The sequence below is a fragment of the Sciurus vulgaris genome, assembly GCF_902686455.1.
Source record: "Sciurus vulgaris genome assembly, chromosome: 5".
Lineage (NCBI taxonomy): Eukaryota > Metazoa > Chordata > Mammalia > Rodentia > Sciuridae > Sciurus > Sciurus vulgaris.
In genome coordinates this window covers 39,706,529-39,734,040 of record NC_136465.1, presented here as the reverse complement: position 1 = coordinate 39,734,040, position 27,512 = coordinate 39,706,529, and the positions used below count along the sequence as shown (strand labels likewise).

The following is a 27,512-nucleotide window of genomic DNA, read 5'->3' as shown; positions in this document are numbered from 1 at the left end:
TCCTTAAATCTTCTGGCCTTATCACAAATATGTTTCTATTTTTCTGAATGTTCAAGCTTTGAGTGTGGGTTTCGTTCACTACCTAAGTATCTTTTATTGGAGCAGACTGACATCCTCTCTCTTCTCCTGAAATATGTTTTCGATGTATATGAATCTCAGAAATTCCAGCTATAAGTGACAAGCAAAGAGAATCTTGTATGGATAAATGCTTGAATTCAGGTCCTGCACTATGACAGCGTCTCTTGAGATTTACTTGTGCATAACCACTGAACTACAAAGAAAGGTTAAGAAGGTAGGACAGATTGTTGGGAAAAAGATTTATTATTGTATTCATTTAGTTCTAGCTACATACATACATTTTTTAATGTGCAAATAATATTACACATGATTTTTTAAAAAAAACTAACTACTGGTAAATAATATATTACAAGCATTAGAGAAATTAAAAAGATTCAAGTAGATAATAATTCTTTGAAAGTTCAATTTAATGCCTCTAGGGCATTTATAGTTGGATTAATCAGACAATTTTAATCAGCGTTTTAATATATATTATTTATTAACACATAATTCTTGAGGATTAACAGGCATACTTCCCCATTCACACATACAACGTCAGCACTTACAACCCTTCTGGTACCCTGCTGTTATTTGCATGTATAAACTTTTCTTATAACTTCTTGTTTCATGTCAAAGTGCTCACTCTGTTACTCATAGAAATGTGGCAGATTTGAATCTACAAAAAAATAGGTAACACTTGGCATAAATCTGTACCACAGTTCTTACACATCGTACTGAAATTACACATTGACATACTATGCATTATAAAAATGTAAATTGTAAATTTACAAATCTCTTCTCTCACAGCATATTAGACAAGATCCTGAGAGGGAATACTGTATTTGAGCTGACATAGAAACTAGTACTATGACTGGCTCCTAGGGAAAAAACAATAATATATTTGTTGAACAACTTAAATTGATGGTTAGAAGTGATATATCAATATTTTAAGTAGAAGCTGTCTAAAATATAATAAATACTGTTCAACCAAATTGGCTTTTAATAGTGGCTAAACTGCGCTAACAATTGAAAGACTCTTCCTGTGTGCACAAGTTCTAAAACTTAAAATACATTTGAAGAGACAGTTTAGAAGACACCAATATAATATTTTGAGCTCATGGATTGAAACTGAATCAGTTGTAATGAAACTGAAAACTGAAACCAAAGCAGTTGTAATGTGATGAATAGAAAAAAGGCATTATCTTTTTTAGCAGAGAGTTTTTAACAAGTAAAAATCTAGCGGTAGAATTTAAAATTTTATGTTTTGTATATGTATTATTTTAAATTCTGATTAATAGGTATCTTAATGCTTTAATAAAAGATGTCTATTTTTCTTCTGCTAAATGAAAATTACAAAATAATTCATTTCTAAAATTTGAATTCCATTAGTTTGGAATCTATCCTACCACACATGGATGAAGATTAAAGAAGTAAATGGTAAATTTTTTTCAGACAAGACAGCTACACAGTCAAATTAAGAACTTTTATGTAGCAATAGAGCATTCAACATGAACATTTTTCTTTTCGCGTCTTAAGTCCAAGTGATTTTTTTTCCCATTCTGACCTACAAGGCAGGCTGTTCTGAGTATATTAGGGGAGGCAGAGCAGGGCTAGGGAAGTGGCCAAATAAATCACCTACCCAAAGTCTTATGTTGCTGCCTATGATACAAGTCCTTCTCATTCATTCCTGGAGAACCAACAAAACAATTGTCACCAGAATCCAGGTTTCTTCTCAATGGTCTTGAATATGAAAGAGAAGGAAAATGACTCTTTAATGTAAGGGTCCCTCATTTTATTTTTAATAGCTCAGTTTATGCAATAATCTTAAGGAGAAACCCATCAAATTGAAAAAAAAAAAACAATTTAAATGCAAATTAGTAAAACTATACTTTGAGCTATACACATAGTGGAAGAAAATCAGTACTTAAACACTGAACTTTTCAGACAGGAAATAAAAGTTCTATAAGTAACTTAGCAACCATGATATATCAATCTAGCAATTTAAATGTAAACTGGTATAGGACACAGAAAAAAGAATCAACTCATATATGGTCAAGTCAACAAAGAGGACCAAAATCACAATATTTCCCCTAGTTAACAAGCTTAGGATTTCATAGAACCTTTGGAGAAATTATGCAAAATGAATAGAATGTCCAAGTCACTCATTATTATCTATCCACCCATGTACGCATCATCTCTAGGACACTGAACATAGTCCGTAACTATACCCCTTGGTGAATCAGGGGTTGCTTAAAATGCTTTTCTCTCATCCACATATATCCAGTACCTGGAATGACACTGGCACAGAGTTGGTGCCCAATAAATACATATTACCATACAATGAACAAATGATAGAGGCTGCTGTATTCCTCCCAATGTCCCATTAAGCCCATTCAATACTTTTGATCCATCCCCTACTTTTGAGTGACAGTGCAATTCCTACAACTTTTGGGGTCACTTTCAGATAGCAAAAAGGCCTGTAATTCTTCCAGTAACAAATATGATCTCAAATAGCATAAAATGTCCACTTTCAGGTAATATTTTAATGTCTTAACTTGATTTAAAGTTAAGTCCAAATTTCTCCCCTCAGCTGAAGTCGATAGGCTGCCATGGAAGGAAAGAGTTCCTTCCTGCCTCCATCAGCTGGGGTTGGGAAAGGCTGGTATCAGTGACAAGAATATTTGTACCTCTCACATGACCACCACTGTTATAGGCAGATGCTGTGCTTCCTAGGCCTTGCAGATGTTTCAAAGCTTACTTCCCTGTGCAGGTGCTTCTGCAAGTTCTTTGTTTCTTGCTCTGGGTCTTGTCAATTCTTTTTTTTTTTTTTTTTTTAATTAAAATCTTTTTTATTTTTACAGACTGCATTTTGATTCCTTGTACACAAATGGGGTACAACTTTTCATTTCTATGGTTGTGCACGATGCAGATTCACACCATTCATGTAATCATACATATACTCACACCTGCCCCTGGGCAGTGGTTCTTCTTGACAATAGTTTACAATCTCTGTTTCTATGCTGCTGATCCTTTTCAGCTGCTTTCACTGGGATCCTCTCACGTGGAAAGAAAACCTCCTGGAAAGATTCATTTGAAAACAATTATCTCTGACCCCAGTATTCACACCCTCATCAGCTAACATTGGTAGAAATTCAGTTCTTCCCCCAGATACACAGTTCTCTTGCACACAGGCCACTTCGGTTTTCTCAAGTCTGATTGTGACACCAGGGCCCTGTGTCCCTTTAATTGCAAACTTGCCAAGTCTCCCATGAAAGTCCCCCTCAGTAGCCTTGGGTGAAGAGAGGATGACTCCTTGAAGAGAGTCTGGTTCTTAATGGTATCTCTACAAAGAAATTATTCTCACAAAACACTTCGCCAATCTCGCTCCTTATTTATTTACTTATTTTTGTCTTGGCACAGGACTTCTGGAAAGAGATAAAAAAAAAAAAAATCATACAGCCAATTCCCACGTAAAAATTCAAAGTTGACTTAATGTAGAAGTCTACGTGGAAATTTACTTTGATTCTTGTTATCAACTGTACTTGGGTATCTCAGTTGAAATATCCAATTTAATAGCATGCTATCTATGCATTCAAATACACCAAGGATGACAAATTACTTTGAATTCCCATGCCAGTTCTGATTCATTCACAGTAGCTGATAAGGAGGACAAAGTTGAGGAGATCCAAGCTCCGAGGTGAGAATGTCTTTGTTGATGAGTGATGCCTGCCAAGGGAGCTGAAGCAGGAGTTAGCAGTGTTGCTCATGCTAAATGGAACCTATAAGGGCAGGCACCATGCTTGTTTGCATTCTATTACATTTCCTGTCCTAACAAGGTGCCTGGAGTCAAGTAAGTGTTCAACAAACATGTATTGAATACATGAACAGGAGTATGTAAATGCAAACAAATGGCTACATATACATGTAGTCAAACTAATCATATTTGTAATATTTTGAAACTAATGAATTTTATATCAGTGAGTTAACTATTTAATAAGTTAAACTTTTTTAGGATGCATAGTATATTTTCTTTTTTTTTTTTTTGCGGTACTGGAGATTGAACTCAGGGCCTCGTGCTTACGAGGCAAGCACTCTACCAGCTGAGCTATCTCCCCAGCCCACTTCAATTATTTTCAACTACCTTTTCTAAAATATGAATAACTTATAAAACCCTAAGGCAAGAAATTCCTTTAGGTATTTTTAAAGCAATAAACTTGAACTCCCCACAAATGACAATTATGAAAATTTTAACATTCCTCTCAGAAAGATGCCTACACAGGGTCAGTTTCTGGCTGTGGGGTCCTACAAAATATGATTTTAAATAAAGTTAATCTGAATTTTCAGGTATTTGAGTATGCTAATATAATAGGGACCTACACAGGAAATGGACAGATAAGCAGAGATAATATAAATTGATAACTTTGTGGTCTTAGGTACATATTAATTGATAGTGTTTAGTAATTATTCATCTTCTGTTTGCTGGTATTAAATTAATAATGGACTTAATGGTTGTGTTAAGCAATCAATGATGTAAATCGGAAGACACCTTTGAGAATACTATGCTTGTACAAATGTAAATATGATTGCATTGTAAGAGATGAGGCAGTAAGAAAGATCCATTTTAATAAATTTAACTTAATAAGAACAATTAAATCAGTATTTCTGGACAGCATCATTAGGCTTTTAATTTTTTATATAAAATAACATAGGAAAGGCTTTAGGAAGCTTCTTGTTGGAAGCTACCTTCAGATGATGGTTAAACCTTTCAGGCACTTTATCTGAGAATTTCTGCACCAAATGCTACAGATGTGCAGATTTAGGAAACATCTGGAAATTTGGTTAATATTTTTAAATTTGTCATTTGAGTATTTAATTTCAGAAAAACTTACCTTCTTGACAGTATTCAGATATCTTCATCACTGTTTTGTAATTGACGGTGGATTTAATTGTACAGTAGTACATTGTCCAAAACAGGAAAAGTGTCCATCAAACAAATCTAATGGTTAGAGAAAGTGGTTAAAAAGAAAGTCAAACAAGCATTTTTTTCAGTCGCTTGCAAATCAGTAGTAGGTATATAAAATACAGATATTCTATGAAAAATAGTTTGAAAAATAGTACTTTAGGATTCATGTAATTGCAACTGATCTCAGGTGATATTATTTCAGATCTCTGAGTCATGGTTTCAAACAGTTCATGGGTGTGGGGGTGGACAATGGTTGAACTTAGTAATTACTAGGAAATTTTCTGAAAGTAAAAATTTTATAAAGAAAACTCTGGTTCACAAAGTTCCCCCCCCCCACACACACACACACAAAATGAAATTCAAAAGAAAATATATGTGCTTGATTACACTGAATTGTGGTTTGTCACAAGTGGGCAAGTGGAAAGAAACTTGCTATCTCCTAATTGCAAAATTCACCACTAGCTGCAAGTAAGTACATGCAGCAGCCATAAGATGAGTTGAGTGGATGTGAATGATGGAAGAAACTTGCCTATTAGTGGTCAAGGGGTACTTCTTCCCAGAACTTCAGTCATATCATTTGTGTATGTGAAAAATATTTCATGTTTAATCATGAGAGCAGTGTCTTGACTCTGAACTCATCAGGAACACAGCCTCAGTTAGGAGAATTTTTCAATATGGTGAACTTTACTGTTCTTGTTAGTCAAAGGACAGGTGTAGAGCAATGAGTATAGGGTTTACTTCAGTTTTAAAGAAGGTGAATGTTACTATTTAAGTGTAGTCAGTGGAGTACTAAAAGGAAATATTTTTAAAGACCACTTTCAAAAGTAGAAGAAGAAACAAGGTCTTTAGTCTAAATATATCCTAAAGCCATACTCAACAGGTCAAGATTGAAATTTTGGACATCAATTTGCAATATTAACTCAGGTATTCTTAGGGGCTCACATTGCATGAATCACAACTGTCAAATTAATACCTACTCTGAGCATCAATGCTATACCAATGCAGTACTAGGATTTGGAAGCTGGCGTAGAAATAGTAGCCTATTAAACATCAGGTCTTACTTCTTGATGCTCTGCCCAGTACCAATGATTATTTATCTGAAAATTTACTCTAACCAAACACCTGAATTAATCTTAACTGAAAGTGAACCCTAAGACTACCAACAGAAGAGAATAAGATTTATTCTTCATGCTCAAATCCAGAATATAAAATCCAGTGTCTACCTAGGCTTACAATAAAGCCTACTCACATTGCTCTTCATCCTAAGAATTGGCCTTTTCCTTTTATTCCTGAGAGAATCTACTATCCTGCCAATGCGGCTGGAGTCCTGCCCTAAAATTTGGCCTATTTGGATGGACCTCAGAGTCATTAAGAATTTACCAGCTTTCCAGCCCCAAACTGCAAGGTCCTTAAAAACAGAACTTCCTTTATTTCCCTGAAATGTAAATGATACCATCCACCAAGTGCATCTTTATCCCTAATGACTATATGTCCTATTCAACAGAGTAAACCTCTAGGAGAGCAACCTTATCACACGTCATTGTCCCCAGGGTTACCTTTGCTCCCTGGACACTGCTCTATTAAACACCACATTTCCCCACACGCGGCCAGTCTTCCACAGGTAAACCTCATCACCAGGATTTGTCTATGCCATCCATAGCAAATCTCACAACTAAGGAGACACAATATTTCTATGCATAAAAGAATTAGAAACTAATGTAATCATTTTATTAAAAGTGATAGCTTCCATACATCCAAGAGTTAATTCATGTGCTATGACCTATATTTATCACAGGAGAATATCCAAAGCAACATATTAAATATAAAATTATAAATAGTTAGCTGCATGACTTTTCAACACACTGATATGCTCAAAATTTTTGATTGGAATGGTACACAATTATTCCTCTCATCTGGCACAAATGAAGCAGTAATACTTCTGAAAAGAAATTCTTTGGATTGCCATTTAAATAATTTAGATTCTGGAGATTTTTCACAATTTAATTCCTCTTCTCAAAATACTTTTCATTAAACTTCATGATGAACATAATAAAGCCTAAAAATAAAAACTAAAGACAACATTATTCAAAACCACTCCAAGTTTAAGTTATTCGTGAAAGGTTCTTCTGTATGGCTCATTTAAGGTCTCTGCTGCTGCTTGGTTGAGATGAATGAGCACAGAGAGCAGGCGTGAGCTCAGAGATTCACTGCTATTATTCAACTGAAGACAGTTTCCCAGAAGGCTAGATTAACAGAGCACAACCTGTCAGGTTCTGCTTTGAAGGTTGAATCTTCACAGTGAAAAGAAACAAACATCGGCGGAATAAAATGCAAGACTGCTTTACCCCAAATTGCAGAAGGCAGATGATTACCACTACTTTCAGTTTAAAGTCTCACCTCTCTCCTCGTCCATCATCTTTTCTTTTTCTAATAATCTTAAGGAGAATTTTTCTAAAGGCACTTTAGTGTTTGCAGTTTTCTACCAGATACATCTTCATCTAAGTGGCTGCCCCTTGTCTTCCTTATGAGACTTAACAGAAAATATCCATGATTTTACTTTTGACTATCTTCTCAAATACTTATATTCTCCTAAAGTGAAAATGAGCAGTGAGTTCTGCCATACCTCAAGTGGATCTGGTATCATCTGGTGACACTGTTCCTGAGATGAACAGCTTGGATGAGGACTTGGAGCAGGTTTGTTCAATACCACCCTTTTCACTTCTTATTCTCAGTCTTCCTCCTCATCATGAATTGAATATTTCTTGTTTCACGAGATATGCATACATTTGATGTGCATTAAAATGTATCCTCTTTTCAACAATCCAAGTTGCAGCATAGTAGAGGCAATTGCACTGAAAGTCTTCAAAAATCAATGACCAGACAAAGCATTTATAGTCATTTATGATCATGATGAAGGAAAAATCAGAATAGTGAAGGCTACGGAAGTAATCAGATCAGCAAAGTGTCAATTTGGCTATTTCACTAATAATCATCTAACCATAATTGGATTCCTTTGGATGCTTTAAATAAAACTTGAAAAAGTAGATGGGAAAAAAAAACAAGTCTCAAATGAAACATCTAAACTCAATTCAACACAAGATTATTGGAGGAAGAACAAGAGCACTTCAGCAGAGACCAAACGGCACTGTGATTTTTGACCTTTCGACCCTGCTACTTGCTGTGTGACTCTAGGTGAGTTATATAACCACACTGTGCCTCAAAATTATCCTGTTTCTCTCCTGGGGGTTGAGAAAGGTTAATAAACTGTGCCTGATCTAAATTACCTCTTATCTTGTCCTGTGAAAATGTGTGATTAGTGCCACTTTTCAGAAATCTTGGGCTCTCATGAATAATACCTTTTGTCTTCTGGGCCTCAAACTTGTAAAATTAAATAATTTAACACTATGTTTCACTAGACTAGCTATTATAATTATCTCAAACATAATTATTTTCCACTTCTGTTGCACTGCATACACACTGCTATCCCACTTAACAATTTTGTTCCTATTTTAATTTGAAAAGTTTCAAACCTTCAAAAAACTCATAAAAACCATAAAGGAATACCCATTTACTACTTTCACCAGTTGTAAACTTTTTGTTATATTTGCTTTCTCTTTCTCTCTTGTTCACATACACACACACACACACACACACACACACACACACATACACACACACACATCACACATCCTTTTGTTTTCTGAACCATTTGAGAATGAGTTGCGGCGATCACGACCCCCAAACCTCAGCATGTCCCCTAGGATGGAGGGTAATCGCCTAAATAACCATGGTACAATTATCACAGTCAGTAAATTTAACATCAGTACAATTTTCCAATGTTCTTTGTAGCAGTATTTTCCCTGACTCAACATCAACTCTAGGATCTAGCATTACATTTTATTCTATTATAGCATTACGATAGGTTTTCTTTAGTAATTTTGTCACAAGTCTGTCTTCCAGTATTAGGCTAGATCATCAACTCCTGATCACACAAGTTGTCAAAGGGCCTTGGTAACTATTTAATGAGAGACTAGTGAGAGGATATTGGTGAGTCTTTCCTGTTATTAACTGAAGTTCCAACCACAAAATTTGACATGGGGTACTCCAACTTCCAAAAAGCTGGGACTCAGCAACTTCTTTGTTTTGTTCAAATCCTTACTTCTCAGGTGACACCCCCAAAGAAGCCATGGAGCACCAAAGCAGAAACTCCCAGAGCTGCTTGCTCTCCAATACACTACACGGGCTTTCTCAGTCACCCACAGAATCTCAGAACTGTGTTGAGCATGTGCAATATAATTTCCTTGCTCAGCATCTATCTGGGCGACTTTGATAATGAAAAGAATAAGCATAATATAAAATCTTACGCTGCCCTTCTGTGGTCGGATCTATTCATATTTAGAAAAACAACCATGCACTGAAACAACCTTTCATAATTGAGATAGATGTGGATGTGCTATCACAGTGCATCAAACAACAAGCTATTTTCCATCACCACATGGTACATTGTGCAGTGTTTAACTGGACTGTTGGAACATGAATATCATAATCAATTTAACAATTAGCATTTTCCAAGACAATAGACACATTATTGGTTGGAACAGTAGTGACGACTTTAAACAGAGAGTCTTTGAGCCACTGCTTAATGACTGCTTCAGTCCTTTTCATGTAGGCTTAATGATGAACAAGGATGGACATTACACAAAAATTTATTTGGAAATTCATAAAAAAAATCGTATTTTATTCAAGCCCTATAATCTTCCATGTCTCTTCCAAAGCTACCCATAAAGAAAATAACATGGATTTTAAGGATTTTAAAAGATTTAGAATTTTTAAGGCTGCCTTAGTGATTTTCACTGGCTATACAAAATCCCTGAGGTTAGAATAACAATATTATATAAATACACGTTATCATTTTACCAGCTTAAAAAGATAATTTATACCCTTAAGAAGAACCCAGTTTGTATTGTATTTTCTAATTTTACTTTATAAAATTATCCACTTCATATATAAATTGCTAAATTGTAGCTTTCCCTCATGATAGGAAAGGCAAAGCAGGATTTCTTTGAGACTTAAAGAAAAAAATCAGAGATGAATTCCATGTTATCCCCAGTCATCAGATAAAGTCTCTCGAGCAATGCTCACTTGACTAAGGCACTTCCTTTCACAGATAAAATTTACAACTCTCAATGAAAATAAGGGCACATGTCACCTGTCTAAAAAGAATCACATAAGGGGGAAGGAATGGGCTGGTGTTGGGAGGAGCACACTTTTGACCAAGAGGCTAAGTGAATTGTCACCCTCAGAGTGTCAGAGGCAGAATATCAAATCGTTGAAGTGCAAAGCAGTTTAAGCAGCTTCTTGTCTTTGTGAGTAGTTGTCTTTCCTATTAGACTGTGATTGCAAGCACCACTGCCCGGTGTTTCACCAAGTGCCTGGAACGTGAGAGATGCTCAAGAAATATTGGCAAAATAAAAAGAGGGAAGTGGGGAGGGAGGGAAGGAAAGAAGACAGAAGGAAAAGGGGTGGGAGGGGGAGAGGTCTCTTGCTGAACCAAGAAACCACCCAAAGAAAAATAACAATCCTCCCGTCTCCTGCTGTTGTGTAACTTTCTCCAGTTCTTTGGTTCTTTCTCCAGTTCATTTTTGTTTCTTGCGCTCCCTTGTCCCTTGCCTGGCACTGCAGGAGTCTCAGTTCTCATAAAATGCGACCACAAGATTTCCTCTTCCAGAAAGCTTTTACCACTTACCCCATTCTTGCCTAACCCCTAAGTACAAGGTTTTGATTGACATCTGAGAAGCCCATGCCATTAGATCTACAAAGGGATATAAGGTAATTTAGTCCAACTACCTCATTAAGAGAAAAAGAAATAGAGAAATAAAGAGATGAAGTGGTTTTTCTTCTCTCAAATAGCCAGCTCAAAGCAGAACCAGCATTACAAAAAAACCCAGATTTTTCAGATGCTTGATGTTTTTTTCTTTTTTGAAATGATTTTAAGTTTTTCCAAAGTTTGGCTGTTTTTGCTGTCTTGCTGCTCCATTATCTCCCAAATATTTTAGAATGTATTTCCTATAAGCAATATCTTTTCCTCCAAAGCCTCAATATGATAACCAAAATATGAAGAACTTGGTATTAATACATTCCTATCCTCTAATCCACACACACGACGTTCAAGTGTCACCACACAGTAACAAACATACATTTTAGCCAAAACATCAATCTAGGATCCCAACTGATCTCTGATGGCCTTTAGTCTCCAACCATTCCTCGGGGTTTCTTTGGCTTTCGTGACACTGACACTTTTGAAGATGACAGGCCAGTCACTCAGAAGAGTGTCCTTCACTCTGGCTTTGTCCGCTGTCTCCTCAGGAATGCATTCATGTTACTTACTTTGGGCAGATAGATGCTTGTTCATATGGCACCCTGATAGGCATAAAATTTCAACTGGTTACCTTAATCACTTGATTAAGTCAGTGTTCATCAGTTTTCTTCAATGTAAGTTTACTCTCTATCCCTTTAGGGGGGTATTTGAAGACAATATGTCATTCGTCATCAAACTTCCTACTCCAGTTTAGCATCCCTTGGCGTTTCTAATCTCAGTTATTGTTAGAATAGCTAATAAATTATTCTCTTATTCCTTATACATTAATCAGTTGCTACCCTACCATAAAGAAGAGGTTTACTGTCATTTGTCTTGATGCTAAAATTGTCCCTGATTCAGCTACCTGACTTCTGTGTCCTTTTGAAATGTACTCATTTCTTTGAGAACTTTCTTGTTCGCAAAATGAGATGTCTCTTATTTATGTTTCTGATCCATCCCTGGAATAGCCATTTCTCCTAGGACTCCTAGTTCTTTTGCTGGAAAATGGATTTCAGATACCAATATCTGGATTCAAGATGAAGTCAGTGGTGCTAGAGGATCATTGCGCTCAGGCCCTTCCATGACAGAGCTAGTGAATACATGCATGTGTGTGCATGCACATGCTTACACGTATAAATGTCCATACATGCATCCCTAGTAATATTTATTTACATATGTATAGCTCTATTTATATCTACATATTGAAAACCTTGAGTGTATAGCAATACCCACAATTCCAATCTAACACGGCAGGGTTCATTGCAGTTTCACCTCTTCCCTATTTCTAACAGTGAAAATTCTGACTTCTTTTTCTTCACTACACTTATTTACTCAATCTGTCCCCCAAGGAGTATCAATTCCCCACCAATTCTTCCTCCCAACTGATCTACCATACTCCCTGTACAAATGCTGACCTCACATCACTTGGGTTCCAGTATCCATGCTGCTGCCATTAGCTATCTCCTGCAGGGATGCTCCCTCACCCAGTTCTCAGGTTCATGATCCATGGGGAGTCGGATCGCCAGTAGCCCTCACACGGCCACCCTTCTGTCGCTCTTGGGCTTCAGGGCTCCTTGCTACATCATACACATGCTCTTTGCACCCATTGAAGGTAAAACTACTGGGGGCCAGGCCCCCATCATCCCTTCTCCACAGGTGGGCTTTCTCCTCCTCTGCCAGTCATCCTTCCACACCTGTCACTTGGCCAGCAAAGCCTCTGCCCTCTTTTAAGGAGGATCTCTTCACCCACCTTACCTCCATTAGCTGTGGACCTCCATTAGCATCCCACGTGACCCTCCTTGTGCACAATCCCCACTCATCCTGAACAGGATATGACACCCCACCCAGTTGACACAGATGCCATCTCCACCTGCTCAAGCAACTGAACCTTCCCCATTTCCAGGTGCCTGTCTTACTCGCCCACCCAGGTTCTTTGGACTGAGGAGAAGAGGAGGAAGGGAGGAAGAAAGAACAGACTATGAGGTTCAATGTTCTGCCAAGTTATTGTTGGCTTCTTTAAGTCTCTGTATTGATCACACATGATCAATGTCTCTTAAAAATCTAAGAAAACCAATTAGCCTACCTATTCAACTGGAGCAGATCACTCCTTGAAAATGATACCAAACACACAAGACAGAATGATGATCTTCTGATGATCTCAATCACTATTTATTGCCTGAAACATATATACATGTAAGTATATACTAAATATAAAAGTAAATACACACACAAACATATTTCTGTTACTGTACACATGGCAGTTAACTGAAATTGAACTTCACATAATGTTTTGTGATGGCCATAAGTTACATGTTGTGATTTATAATTAAGGAATTAGATGCATATAAAGGGTTGAATGAATAAATTCCATCCAATTTCAGCAATTGTTCACTTCATCTTTTTGTGTTCTAGCTTTAAGCCCAAGAGAAAACTCTGCTCTCTTGGTATTTTTAATGAAAAATCTATAGTGAATAATGCTTTATTTTGAACTAAATCATTTCAATAGGCAGGGTGACACAATTGTGGCTGAAATCTATGCCATCAAATCGACAATAAAATGTCTATTTATTTTAATGATTTGATTTGAAACAGCCATAACTTCCATCATAATACTGGTCACTTAAAGTGAATTTCTTCTTATGTCTTGGCATTTGCAAAAGTGAAGGAAAATCCATTTTTACAATAAGTCCATGCCGAAGGGATAAAAATTTTAAATAGCCAGTGCCAAGTGTTGGAAGCCTAAGTCAGTATAGGCTCCAACAATTTTATTTAATTTATAATTGAGTGTCTCCTAAAAGCTTTGGTTATGATTTGGTTTAAGAGAGAAGTTTTGTGATGTTTTCTGTTGGTTTCTGATTATCCAAATATTACTAAATCCTCATAAATGATGTTCTGTATACACATAGAAAATGACAGAGACAGATGGCCTGTTATACCATTCAGGCTTTGAGGTGATTGAAAATTTTACAAACCAGGAAATGGGGAAGGCAGGAGAACTAATGGAAAAACAATAGACTGTTTCCATCTATCTACATCTTGACCTAAAAGTAATTCTAGTGAGACCAAGGAATCATGCATTGAAGAAGGTTTACATGATAATTCAGGGATGTGAATCGTACTGCATTGAATTTGATAAAATAGGATTTCTCTCAACACATATTAGCATATCCTTTGCCTGAATGTCTCAAATAGACACTAATTAATTGTGTGGGTTGGGAGGAGGAAAGTTCAGGCATTTTACAATCTTACTTTGCAGGCTATCTGTAAGTTTGAAACTTGGCGAGGCAGGGTCCTACTAGCTAAAATCTTGTTCCACTTGTGAAAGCATAGAATCAGGTTTAGCTCCCTTTATGATGAGTAGCCATTGTTTTTAACACCTTCCTCTTTGGAAAATGGCTCTTCTCAATTCACCAATGATCCATAATTTTAATGATTTCTCAAGCAGAATCTCCCCAAACTGACAATCCAATAGCAGCTCCAGGTGTGTATGCCTTTATCAGCCATCTTCTTCTCTAAAACAGGTCCCTGTATCTTTCCAGTCATAGTCTGGTGATTTTCTAGTATCCAGTAGCCTATAACAATGCACATTGTGATTCTAATCAGATTACCATGCTTTAATCATTATCTTTATTTCTGTGGCTTATTTTACACTAATTAAAGCTAGTAAAATTTCCACTGCTAATTTAATTAACGAAGCAACTCATCCTTGTCAGGCATCATCTTTCTTGCTTCATGCACAAATTTAACAAAACCTGCTGCCCACAGGTGACTCGCTTAAATCACCATACTGGAAGGTAACAACTATGCTTAACTCCAACCAAAGAAAAGCTTTCATTTTCACAGAAGTTTCTTTATATAATGGCAGTCATGATAACCATCACTAAGAAATGAGCCTCTCATTCAGTACATAAAGTGATATGGACTGGCAATAACTTAAATTTGGTGGGTCCAATTTCATATCTACCATCCCAACATAATGCAACAAAATAATCATTTCGATGAATAAGCTTGTCAGATCAGGAAAAAAACAGGGAGACTTGTTCTATTGTATACAGGGAATTGAATTAATTTGTTAGTTTAGCTAAGAAGTCTGTCATAGTTTTCATATAAGTCCAGATTTTTATCTATATATTCTAAAATAAACAAACTCATATTAACCCCATCATAAAAATAGATTCCATTTATAAAAACTTTCTGGTCAGTTATTTTTTTTCAATATATACGTAAAAGTTGATAGGTTTTTCTGGTCAACTCAGAATACATTTAATTCATAAATACTGGTCTTGTGTAATAAACTTGTTCACCAAAGCTGTACCTCTCAAAGTAGTTCAACTCTACTTCCAGGGCTGTGCCTGAGCTTTTCAACCTCCTCCTTTCTATCTTCTTTCAGGTCCACACATTTGCTAAATATTTTAAGTGTTTTCATAATAGCAATATCAGCAGGGAGCAACCCACATCCCAATGAGAAAAAAATAATTAATTAACTATGGCTATAATGAATTTGGAAATAAATGTTTTGTCTCTAACAACAAACCTAGTAGCAGCTTATATTCTTTTTCTTTTCAGAAAAAAAATAAGTTGATGTGGTTGATTTATGTATGATTAGCATATCCTAACATCAAGACACCCTAGTGACTAAATCATGCAAGGAGTCGTATCCCTTAAGGATTGCTCTCAGGAACAACCTTCATACTTGCTCTATATGAACTACCAAACTACCTAAGATTTTCAATCTTCAAAGGTAAATGGTGGAATTGGGCATTCCTAATTGGTTTTCTGAGGATTTTTTTTTTTTTTTTTTTTTTTTTTGATGCTTTTGGTTTCCTTAAAGTTTTGTGGTCCTAAGGAAAATGATAAGGAACCACTTTACTTTCCAGTCCTTAGAAACTAAAGTTTACTGCCAGATGAGACATGGAGTCATGATCTATAAAAGAAAAATGAATAAATAAGACTTCATCAAAATTTAAAATTTTGTTTTTCAAGAGATAACTTTAAAGTTAAAAGACAAATAGGACTGACAGAAAATAGTTTCAGATATGTATCTCTAAAAGGACTTATATCCAGAATATGTCAAGAACTTCTACAATTCAATTATAAAAACAAACAACCCACTTTAAAAATTAGTAAACAATTTGTAGGAATGGTTAACAAGCATAATAAACTTAATATCTAAATTTACAGTAAAATACAATTTCATGCCCTCTTAGATTACAATAAGCAAAATCTAGGCCATATTAAATGTTGGCAAGAATATGGAGAAGTTGGAACCTTCACACATTTCTGAAGGAAATGCAAAATGTTATAGTCATTTTGGAAATAATTTCTGTTTTTTCTTAAGTTAAACATAAAGTTAGCATATGACTCAGAAATTCCATACTTACTTTTCTACCCAAAAGAGAACCTATGTTTACCTAAACACTTACATGTGAATCTCCGCAGTTGCATATTCTAATGCCAAAAGTTGGAAACAAGCCAAATGTCTGTCAACTGAAGAATTCTTTTGAAAACTACAGTGTACTCATATAATATTGCTCATATTGTTCAGCAATAAAAATGTACAAAAGACTGATATATGCTATAAGACAGTTAAAATATCATGCAAAGTGATATTTTTTTGGATCCAAAGGTGGTTTCAAAAAAGATTACTTTTTCATGACTTGATTTACATGAAATTTTCAGAAAAAGCATAGAAGAAGGGACTGACCAAAAGTGGGCACAGAGAACTCGTTGGAATGACGAAAACATTCTAAAACTGGATTATAGTGATCACTACACAATTCTGTAAATTCACTAAAAGACATTGATTTGATTCGAATGCATACAATGGGTGTATTTTTGGATACATAAATACTTCAATAAATCTTAACTGTTAAAAACAAACAACTTTGGAGTCTCTCCTGAAAAATAAAAAGAATTGGGAAATGGCTCAGTAACTATGATTGTGAATTTGACTAACAGCTGCAATATGTAAACCTGGCCCATTGTCATGCCTCACAGAGAGAGGCGCACACGTGGACATGTAGGGACACACATGCATCTTAAGGATCCATGTGCTAAAATGATAACACTTTTTATTTTCTTTGGCATTTCTGTAGAAATTGAAAACTTTCATAATATAATCACTCCAAGCAAGGGTGATTGAACAGCAGGGAATTTATGGCCTCCCAAGGCAAGTAGGAAAGAGGACCAAATGATGTATGCATTACAGCCTATGCTGACACAGTTGCAACCATATCTGTACAATCATTCTCCCCCTCCCTTTCCTCCGCCCATCTTGTCCATGCCCATCAGCACACCAATATGGCCAGTGCTCTCCATCTGTCCAGATGTTCTGCTTCAGACTCACAGAAGGAACATGAAGGTGGTCTTGATGAGGCATATGGTTCGGTTTTGCTGATTTAGTCCAATTGTTTGAAAAGATACTGTTTTACACAGCATGCCGTTCATCACATTTCACTATCTGTGGTAGAAATTTGAGAAAGGGGAAAACATCATATCTGTTCCTGATTTAATTTTATTTTCTCAAATTTGAGAGTAAACCATTTTATTACTTTGCCATGGAAAAGAAGATTGCACCTGATTTTTCTTTTACTACATCCATAAAAACATGCATTGTTGTGATAAATTAAATCTGGCACAGATTAAGGGGAAATTCCTCCATTTAAGTGATTGTGCAGCTTAAAGCAACATCGATAGGTCAGTTAAACCATACTTCTGCCAAAGAAGAACTGTGCTTAAACCACACCCAGACAAATGAAAGTTTATTCTATTTTTAAAGATTTCCAGAGAAGAGGATTATAGGAATTTTTGTTCCTTAAGGCATTTGCCTGTCTGAGAAATCCATTTTACAAAGGAACCTGATAGAAGCAATGGAAGCAGGACTGTCTGGCCTGCCAGCCCCAAGAAATTTTTATTATTACTACCATTCTGAAATACAAAGGACAAAGTGGAAGATAAAATTCATGCACTGTGTCTAGTATGTTTCTGATTAATGAAACAGAGCCTTATATTTTATTAAGGTTAAGCAAGCAAACCCAGCCAAAAAGTTAAGCTATTGCATTTTAATTTGGAGAATTTCAACAATAATAAAACTGCTAAACATGATGCTGTTAAAGCCAGGAATGGTTTTCCCTAGAATTCTACTATCCTTTTCCCCTGTTAGGACACTGAAAGAATTGTAGTTAGCTAGTCCCATAAGATCGATATTTATGGAGTAGTCTCAATTATTATTCCAGGATAAAGAACATCCTCCAGCACAAAAGGAGAAGTCGGCTCACAAGTGGTTTGAAATGAGAAAGAAGACCAAGTGACAAAAAATGTTATTTGAATATATATAAAATATAAATAAGCTTTGGGACATATTTTTATTTAAACCAACGAATGCTTTTCTAAATAATTTTAATTACTCAAATTGCCCATTGTCATGAGAAGCTAAACATCATTCCTTCTTTTTGTAATTAAACATGATCATTAGCTGAGATTGTCCTCCTTTCAGTGGGTAATGGGCACGAACAGACCTTTGTGGAAAGAACTGTCTCCCACCCAAAAATAATTACTTCTCATTACTTAAGTTTGTGATTTTTAATGCAATAAAATGAAAAGGGAGGTTGGAAGGGTGCAGTTGGGACTAACTAACCTTCTAAATGTCCATTCGCAGCAAGAGAAAAAGCTTACTCCATCCATATCTGATTCAAGTGTCAGAGCTGAGAACAGCCCAGGGAAGCCTGGGTGTGTGAGTGAAGAGATACTTCCCAGCTCAGCCCAAAATGAGGCCGCAATGCTCCAGAGTAGGAGGCTATGCAAGAATCATTCTCTTTATTCTCTTGGCTACCATCTCCTCCCTTCATTTTCCCTTACCCATGACCAAGTAGGTAGAAACTAATAAATAAATAAAGGTCTGAAACCAGCAAAGTCAAGTTCCATCTAAGATAAATATTTAAGCTTTATCTCCTCCCTATGCTCCACCTCTTCTGAAAGGTATCAGCATGCGTATCGCTTTACTTTACTTCCTTATATGTCATATATGTTACCTTTAAAAAAGAAAGGTGCATGCTGGGAACGTAAGATATGCATTAGTTAGGAATGGTCCTGAATGGTGGTTGGAGAGGCTGTCAAACATTCTAAGGCAGGAAGCAACCCAGACACACCTTTTTCAAGTAGAATGGGAATGTGGTCCTGAAGAAAAAGGGAGATGACTATGACCAGAATCAACTCGCACCCAAAAGGAAAGAGAAAGCTGTGCTGCCATCAGCTCACTTGGAATCCAAGGGGCTTTGTTAATTATCAGGACACTGGAGACAAGAGGCCATGATGATGGGCATTGGACTTGGCCACCCTAGGACTTTTGCAGGAGCACAGGAACTATGTGCCTGGGAAAGTCTTAAGATATCACAAAGGACATTCTGGAGTTCTGAGGAAGGTGTGGGTATAAACTTGCACAGATAGCTCTAATGGCTTTAAAAGCAACACAACCTTCTGAGTATGGGGAAACCAATTGCTGGTGTTTGCTCTGATTTGAATACATGTGCTCTTTCAAAACATCATGTTGGAAGGTAAACTTGATACCAAGTTGATGATATCAAGAGGTGGGGACTTTTAGAGGTTTTCTATCACTGTGACAAAGTAGTTAGGAAAAACAACTTACAGGAGAAAAGATTTACTTTGCCTCACAGTTTTGGAGGGTTCAGTTCATGGTTGGCTGGCTTCATTGCTTCTGACTTGAGGGGAGGCAGAGCTTCACGACAGCAGTAGCATGTGCTAGAGGAGGCAGCTCACCTTATGACAACCAGGAAGGAGAGAGAGAGAGAGAGAGAGAGAGAGAGAGGAGACCAGGGACGAGATATAGTCCTCAACAGCATGCCCCCAAGGACCCACTCCCTTCAACTAGTCTCACCTTTTAAAGTTTCCACCACCTCCCAATAGTCCAATCAGCTATTACTCCATGAAGGGGTTAATCCATTGACCATGTTAGAGCCTTTAAGATGCAATCACTTCCCCAAAGCCCCATTCCCTGAACATTGCTCCACTGGGGACCAAGTCTTCAATACATGAGCCTTTGGGAAACATTCCAGATCCAAACCATAACAGGAGATAATTAGACCAGAAGAGCGCTACACTCATGAATGGGATTAGTGCCCTTTTAGAAGGCTCAAGGAAATGGGTTGGTCCCTTTTGCCTTCCAGCATGTGAGAACACAAATTCTATCTCCACCAGGTCAGGTGTTGGGGGCTGTGCCATGTTGACCACATCGGCAGCGAGGAGGTTAATTGACATAAGCACACTCAGGTGATTTATCGTCCGCGCACACAACGTATGCACATGTGTTCTGGAGCACTCCTAATTGTGCCTGCTCAGACATCTAGCGTCTGGCCTAATCTTTGCGTAAGAGGCGTGGCCCTGCTCTCCGCCTCCTGGAGGTGATATAAGCGTAGGCAGAGCGAGACAAAGACACAGCAGCAGAAGAGGTGCGGCAGCAGCTAGAGGGAACAACACAGCAGCTAGCAGAAAGTGGCGTAAGGCAGATCGCAGAGCAGAGAACTGAGATGCATCACCAAAGCACCTTAGGTAGATGCACCCTTAGTTCACAGGATGCAGGACGCACCAGTAAAAAGCAGCAGAAAACTAAGAAGACATAGATATCTCTGAAAGCAAAGTCTCTCTCTCTCTCTCTCTCTCTCTCTCTCTCCTCTCAAAGCAAGTAAACCTCATTTCCTCTATCCTCTATAAACAAACAAGCAAGAAAGCAGTGCACTAAAGAGAAAGATAGAAGTAGCTCAGTTTCCAGTCCACCACCCATAAGACCCGTGCAAGTTGTTGCTGCAAGCGGTGACAAATATCCACGGATTTTGTACCGCAAAGAGCCAGCGACAGTCAGGCACCACCTTGGAAGCAGAGAGTAGGCCCCACCAGACACTGAATCTGTCAGTCCCTTGATCTTGGATGTTCCAGCATCTAAACATGATTTTGGCTAAGTAATAGACTTAAATTATTTGTATCTTACCCAAGCTGTGGTATTTTGTTACACCAGCTTGAATAGACTAAGGCAATCTTTATAACTTTAATCATAAAACTTTTTATCTCTAGATCAAGATAACCCATTGAAGAGGAATGAAATTATCTTCTTTGGAGTTTGGTTAATTCAGTGAATATTTTACTCCTCTTCATAATTATTGATTAGAGAAAATGTGCAATGAGCTGGAAGAAAGTTCATGTAAAGAATGGGAACAGCAATAAAGGAGAAATGAGCAGCAACCACTAAAGAAGATTTTGGATTATCTGAATGAAAAGTTTTTTATAATAAAATCTGCCTAAACTTAACTAATTTGAAGAGGGATTGTTAGGTATACCCGTTTCATAAAGTCATTGATAAGTAGTATAGACATCCCTCAGTATCAAAATCTATGTTCGCTTGTATAAAATGATGTAGAATTCATATATAACTTATGCATATCCTCCTAGATACTTCAAATAATTTCTATATTATTTATGATACCTAATACAATGTAAATATTATATAAATAATTTTTATGATTATCGTTTAGGGAATCATAACAAGAAAAAAAATGTATATTCAGTATGGATACAATTTTTTAAAATGTTTTTATCAGTGGTTGGTTGAACTTGCAGACATGGAAATTCAATACTATATTTAAGCAGAGGTTATAATCTCTTAATTTATAAAGCCCTATGTGCTCTTATGTACTTAGTCATTAAGATGTAAACTTTGCATCAGCCTTCTGTCTTCAACTCACATGAGTTACTTGAGGTGACTGATAAGATATTAAAAATCAGACAGTGATTCTTAAAAAATCATGATACCTTATTTAAGGGACTTAGTATCATTGATCTTCTAATTAAAGATAAGAATTTGAATACTAAGTTTTCCTGAAGTTAAAAAGTTTAATTTTCTTTTCTTACTTATTTCTGAAGAGCTGAAATTTCTGTAATTTTGGAAGATCTGGGTTTCCATGAAGGCTTTATGGGCCTTTGTTAAGGAAAGTTCTCTACAGCCATGAATAAATGACTTTAGCCTACCAGAGAGTAGGACTTAAGCCGTGGCGTGGCTGATGTCAGAGTCCTCCATCCAAGGCTAGAAGATTCGGTACCCCCAGACAAAACACGCGCCTGCACAAAGAGCTGCCATGAGTGTGGAGATTATCAACCTCATTCCCTTCCTCCCTCCCTTCTTCCCTTATTAAGTTTAGGTATTCAAGTGGGTTAGAGTTTTTGCTACTTTCTTAAGTCAGAGTTTTCTAGAGGAACAGAACTAATAAGACGTGTATATAATGCTTATAAAAGGAGAATTATTAGATTGGCTTACCCCATCAGACACTGGATAGTCCCACAATGGCCATCTGCACACCAGAGAGCTGGAGGAACCAGTAGCTGCTCAATCCAAGAAGTTGGAACCTCAGAACAATAGGGACCAATTTTGTAGCCCTAGTCTGAGACTGAAGGCCTGGGAACTCCATGGAATATCACTATTCAGAGTCCACATTGGAAGAGTGAAGGAGCTGGAATCCAGTGTCCTTGGGTGATGCAGCAGCAACAGACACACCCCCTGAAGAAAAATCAAGCTTCCATAAGTCCTGGCTTCCTCCTTCTTCCACCTTTTGTTCCATCTGGGTCCCCAACCTACTGGACTGTGCCACACATATTCAGGGAGGAACTCCGCACTCAGTTTTCTGTCCTACATGCCTGTGATCTCTGGGAACACCCTCATAAACATGCCCTGAAGTCTCTTAATTCTAGGCATCTCTCAATCCAATCAAGTTGACAATCCCCATTCCCCAGGACAGTGATCTTCTTCTTTTTTTAAATACTTTTAGTTGTAGATGGACACAATACCTTTATTTTATTTACTTATTTTTATGTGGCGCCAAAGAGCAAATCCAGTGGCTCACATGTGCTAGGCAAGCCCTCTACCACTGAGCTATAAACCCAGCCCCCAAGTGGGCTTCTTGAAAACAGTTCTGAGATGGAGATTTGTATGCAGGAGTTTTAATGAGAGGTTCCTTCAATTCCCATGGAGAACTGAAAGAAGTGGATTTGGATGGCTAGAAGAGTTGAATTGTGAAGCAATTGCCTAAGAACCTGGCCAACACTCTGGTTGCCAACATGGCCTTCTAGAAGCTGGGAAAATAAGTGACTCTGTCCTAAGGAGACACAGGTGGCCCCCACAGCTTCCATGACACCTATGCCTTCTATTTGCTTGCCTAGACCGACTTGACTCAGCAGAGCAGAATCTGGGCCCACTCAATAAGCCGTAGACTCTCCCTGGGTGGCCAGTTTGCCAGCAGTAGCAACCAGCAACCCTGTCATACTCTGAGTCATATCTCCAAGAAGCAATGCCACACCCAAAGAGCTACATTTCTTAAAGATCGGGGAGGGAACAGAGATAAAGAAAGATACTACCAAGGGCTTGTTGAACAGACTACAGCAATCAGTAGGGATGGTGATCTGTGCTCAAATTGGAGGTGCTCCATAGATGTGCAACCCTGCACCCCACACCTATGATAGGCACCCCAGAGAACAGGCAGGAAGGGATACAATGGAGGAAAAACTATCTGATATCAACCCAGAGTGAACCAGGCCACCACATCCAGGCATACACTCTGTGGTAATAGCTCATCTATGTGGAAAAGGGAGCTAAATTCTGGATTTAACAAATACCTATATATCACACTAATGAATTAAAATCTTCTTTATCAAAGAATGTTGGTTGCCGTACTCCACTATGGTTGAAATGTTTTCACCATTTTCCAAAAGATGGGTTGTTAGTCTGATTATACCCTCTCAGAGTCTTTGTCTGCTAGTGATTGCCATGGCCTGGAGAGCTTTCCTTCATTCAACAGAAATTTATTGAATTCCTACTATGTACTCAGCACTATTCTAGTCACTGGAAACAAAAAAATAATTACTGAAATAATATTCCTTGTCATCAAAAATTATATGCCTTGAAAACACACAAACAGCTAGTTATAAAGCAATTCGATAAATTCTACAATACAGTTAGGTACAAATTGATATGGGAGCTCAAAGGAAGGAGTAATCAGAGGCATGACAATACACACTTAGAAACAGTGGCAGGTGTTGAATTGAACACAGTGAGCATAGTTTGAGGTCTAAGGGACCTGTTGTCTAGGGGCCCTGTCTGCCTTATTAGTTTAAGCTAACATCACTGCTGTCGATGCGGTCATCCTTGCAGGACAGCATTGGTAATTCTAATTTATTGTAATGGAAGCAAAGAGGAAGAAATATTCAAGGAATGCTCATTTTCTGGAATGGTTTTCCACAAATCCTAAATAGAGCTTGATAGTTTGCTTTGAAGAATGCAGATGTTAAAAAAGAAAAAAAAAAAAAAAAGAACAGAAGTACAGTTAAGCCACTACATTCTTTACATCTTCTCTCCATCTGATTCACATGAATCTTATCATCAACAAACATTGACCTTGATTTCAAAACAACAAATTAAGAGTTCACCTTACTATCCCCAATACACACACCCACCCTTCTGAAAACACCTTCCCATTTGAAAAGAGAGCTATGTCTGACTTAGACATGCTTGCACGCATCAACAGCTTAATTTTTGTTTGGGGTTTTTAAAATAACAGCAACTAAGAAAGGGCTCACCTCTTTGAAAAGCAATGTAATGTCTGACTACATGTTTATTCTGTCACCTGGGAAGATAATTGTAGATGGTCTATTGTGGATTGCTCAGATGTCCTTACCTCTTTCTCACTCTTAGGCAAAGCAGTCCTTGCTTGAGGCAAAAAACCAAAGACGGAGAACTTTATTATATGAAGTTAGAGGCAGTAAGCCCCTTTTTTCCTTCCACCCTGATTTCCCCTATCACCAGGGGCTTAGAAATAGGTGTTCAGAGTTACCCTTTTCCATAAGGGACAGGAGCAAAACTGAGGACTTTAAAATGGAAATTGAATATCAATATTTTAATCCAAGAAAAAATTTGACATAGAGAAGGGAGGGTGGAGGATGGGAAAACACATCTATGAGTTTCAAATTTTGCATGAGGCTTTGAACGTTACCAGCTCCTAAAAATTGAGAACAACTTTCATAAGGTTTTCAATCAACTGTTAGTGTCGAAATTAAATACATGATATTTGTATAAGAAAACCCTTATTTTCATTCTGTATTATTGTACTATTTGATTTCTGTGAAACAAGGTTGTCAAAAGAGCAAAAATCTGCCAAGAGAATGATTAATAGATACATGAAAATATTCTCATGTGGCGTACCCACTATGCAGAATAACATCTGTCTTGCTACATCTCTACCACAACGATTATGCCCTGTGTGTTTAGTATGTGGTGAACAATCCTCCCGTCCTCCTGAGGTTAGAATGGCCTCGGCTACAGTCTGAAGGCAAAAAGGAGACCAAAGCATGTACAGAAACATAAATTGAAGGAAAGAAACTGGAATTCCAAAGCCATCTGCCAAGACCCACAAAATGGCCACAGTGCTGCCTGCTGCCCTATGCAATGCAGTGGGATGCCTCTGACCAATACACCCCACATTCCTGTCTTAATCACAGGCCCCCGTTGCAGTACTCAGCACAACTCCTGGTGAACACCCGTCCCACGTGTGCTGAAAGGCCAAGGAGAAAGTAACTGTTGGCAAACATGTTGAGTAGCATCCTGTGGGAGCAGTAACAATGATAATATTACCATTTCCATTGGCTGGGATTCTAAAATATATCAGACACTACAAAGGGGACTTGAAAGACATTATCTTTAGAAGGGGACTTGAAAGACACTATCTTTAGCTACAATTCTGTAAAATAAAGAACTTATTCCTTATAAAATTAGATTCTGAAAAGTGAAATGGCAACCATGTTTATATTCCCAGCAAGTGCCACAGGTTATCTTTTTAACCTAGTTTTTTTTTTCTTTTTTTCACATCACTCTGGATTCTTTAAATAATACTCTTGTGTATCATTTATTGAGCAAGTATTGTGTACCTAGCATTATGCACATTACATATATCACCATATTTACTCAACTCAGTCTTTAATATCAGATAATGTTGTTTTCATTTTACAAATTTCATATGAAAGTAAAGTGCTTGCTGACCCAGGTATGGTTTTCAGATAGGGATCACTATCTCTGTTACAATAGGCAAGCTGGGTCTTGGCTACCAATCTTGTTCAGGGAACAGATGGGACTTGATGCGTCTGCATCTTGACAATTCCACAAGGTTCCCTAGAAATATTAGCTTACACTGTGTTCCTGGTGCACTTTATAAATCACACCTGAATCAAGAACACCATCTTTTATCCACAGGGAATACTTAATGCATTTAAATTGATGATAGTGATTGAAAGAACAAATTTGGGAGTCATCCCAACCTGGTTTAGAATCCAGGCTCCGTCACTTAAAACCTGTCTGATCTTGATACTGTGTATTCTATCTAAGCCTCCATTTCTTCATTTTAAAATTACAGATAAAAATACCCATTTTGTAAGTAGTCTTATTGTGCATATTAAATAAAAAGATGTTCTGCATCATAGCGCCTGGCATCTATTAAGTGCAAGGTAATTGGAGTTTTAGTTGTGTTAAGTCAACAAGTAATCACATTTTTATAGATTGCACCAGTTAAGATTGGATATAACTGTGTTTCACAGAAAAAAATGAGCACTGTCCCAAAGAAGATAGAAAAGCACTTCTCTCTCATTCAGGTAAAGGCAGCCGCACAGAGCAAATACACCGGGAAGGAAATGGTGTCTCTGGAGCATAATTAGGGAGACCAGATCTGTTGCCCTGGTTCCATCATCTACACAATGACCTATTCTCAAGGTACCTCCAAGGCAGCACCTCAAGGAGAAAAAGCAAGACTAAAAAATGCATCCCTTGAAGAGGAGTCAGCTCCCTTTAAACCACCTTCCAAAACTCCCACGCAATCAGTCTGCTTTCATCTCATTTTTCATAACTTAGTTAACAACCATAAGATGCTACAGGAAAACTGAAAAGTGTCGTCTTTTATTCTAGGAAGGAGTATGCTAAACTAAAATATCAGAATTTGTTTCTAAGGAAGAATGAGAAGATGGATGTTGGAGAAGACAATAGGCAATCTCCACCACAGTGAATAGGAATGCGATTACCCTGATCAAAGCTCATCAGCACTAATAAAGTAACAGTGATCTCTTGTTTCCATCATTTATTGTACACATGAGTAAACTGTCATCCAGGGAAGTAACACAATGTATGCAGAGTGACATGTGGGGTCAGTAGAAGTACCCAAACAGAACTCAGACCTTCTGACTCCCAAGTTGTCCAATGTACAATCCATCAAATTCACTGCCTTTCTTAAAAATGACTGTAGTTCTTTAAAATTAAAGCCCCCTTTTATGGATACTAGCTATATATTTCTTACGAAGCTTTCCATTCACTTTTTGTCCACAACTTAGCAGCTCATCACTATCCAATATGGAACATATTAGATGCTGTAATCGCTGCTTATAATCACTAACCTCCATTTACCAAATGCAAATTGACAGAATACAGTTCTATCAATTGCTCTATAGATACTATTTTCTAAGCCTTTAACTATTTGTCTATCATCAAGTCTTTTTCATGCTATTTCAGCCTAAAATTTATCCTACGAAGATGTAGTTTGCCAT

The 27,512-nt window shown here is 37.3% G+C and overlaps 2 long non-coding RNA genes across 3 annotated transcripts in view; both read right to left on the bottom strand.

The window, feature by feature from the left end:
- Positions 1–587: 587 nt before the first annotated feature.
- Positions 588–3,438, bottom strand: LOC306663035. The gene is made up of 3 exons (XR_013764333.1): positions 3,022–3,438; positions 1,697–1,797; positions 588–733 (listed from the first exon to the last, which is right to left on the bottom strand). It is a non-coding gene; the product is annotated as an uncharacterized lncRNA (long non-coding RNA).
- Positions 3,439–7,612: 4,174 nt separating this feature from the next.
- Positions 7,613–27,512, bottom strand: part of LOC306662540 — a 124,067-nt gene continuing 104,167 nt past the window's right edge. Inside the window, exon 3 of one of the 2 annotated variants that reach the window (XR_013764144.1) lies at positions 7,613–7,880. This is a non-coding gene — a long non-coding RNA (uncharacterized lncRNA). Of the gene's footprint in view, positions 7,881–22,203; positions 22,438–27,512 lie in introns of those variants that run through there. The other variant, XR_013764145.1, reaches the window with a different exon arrangement.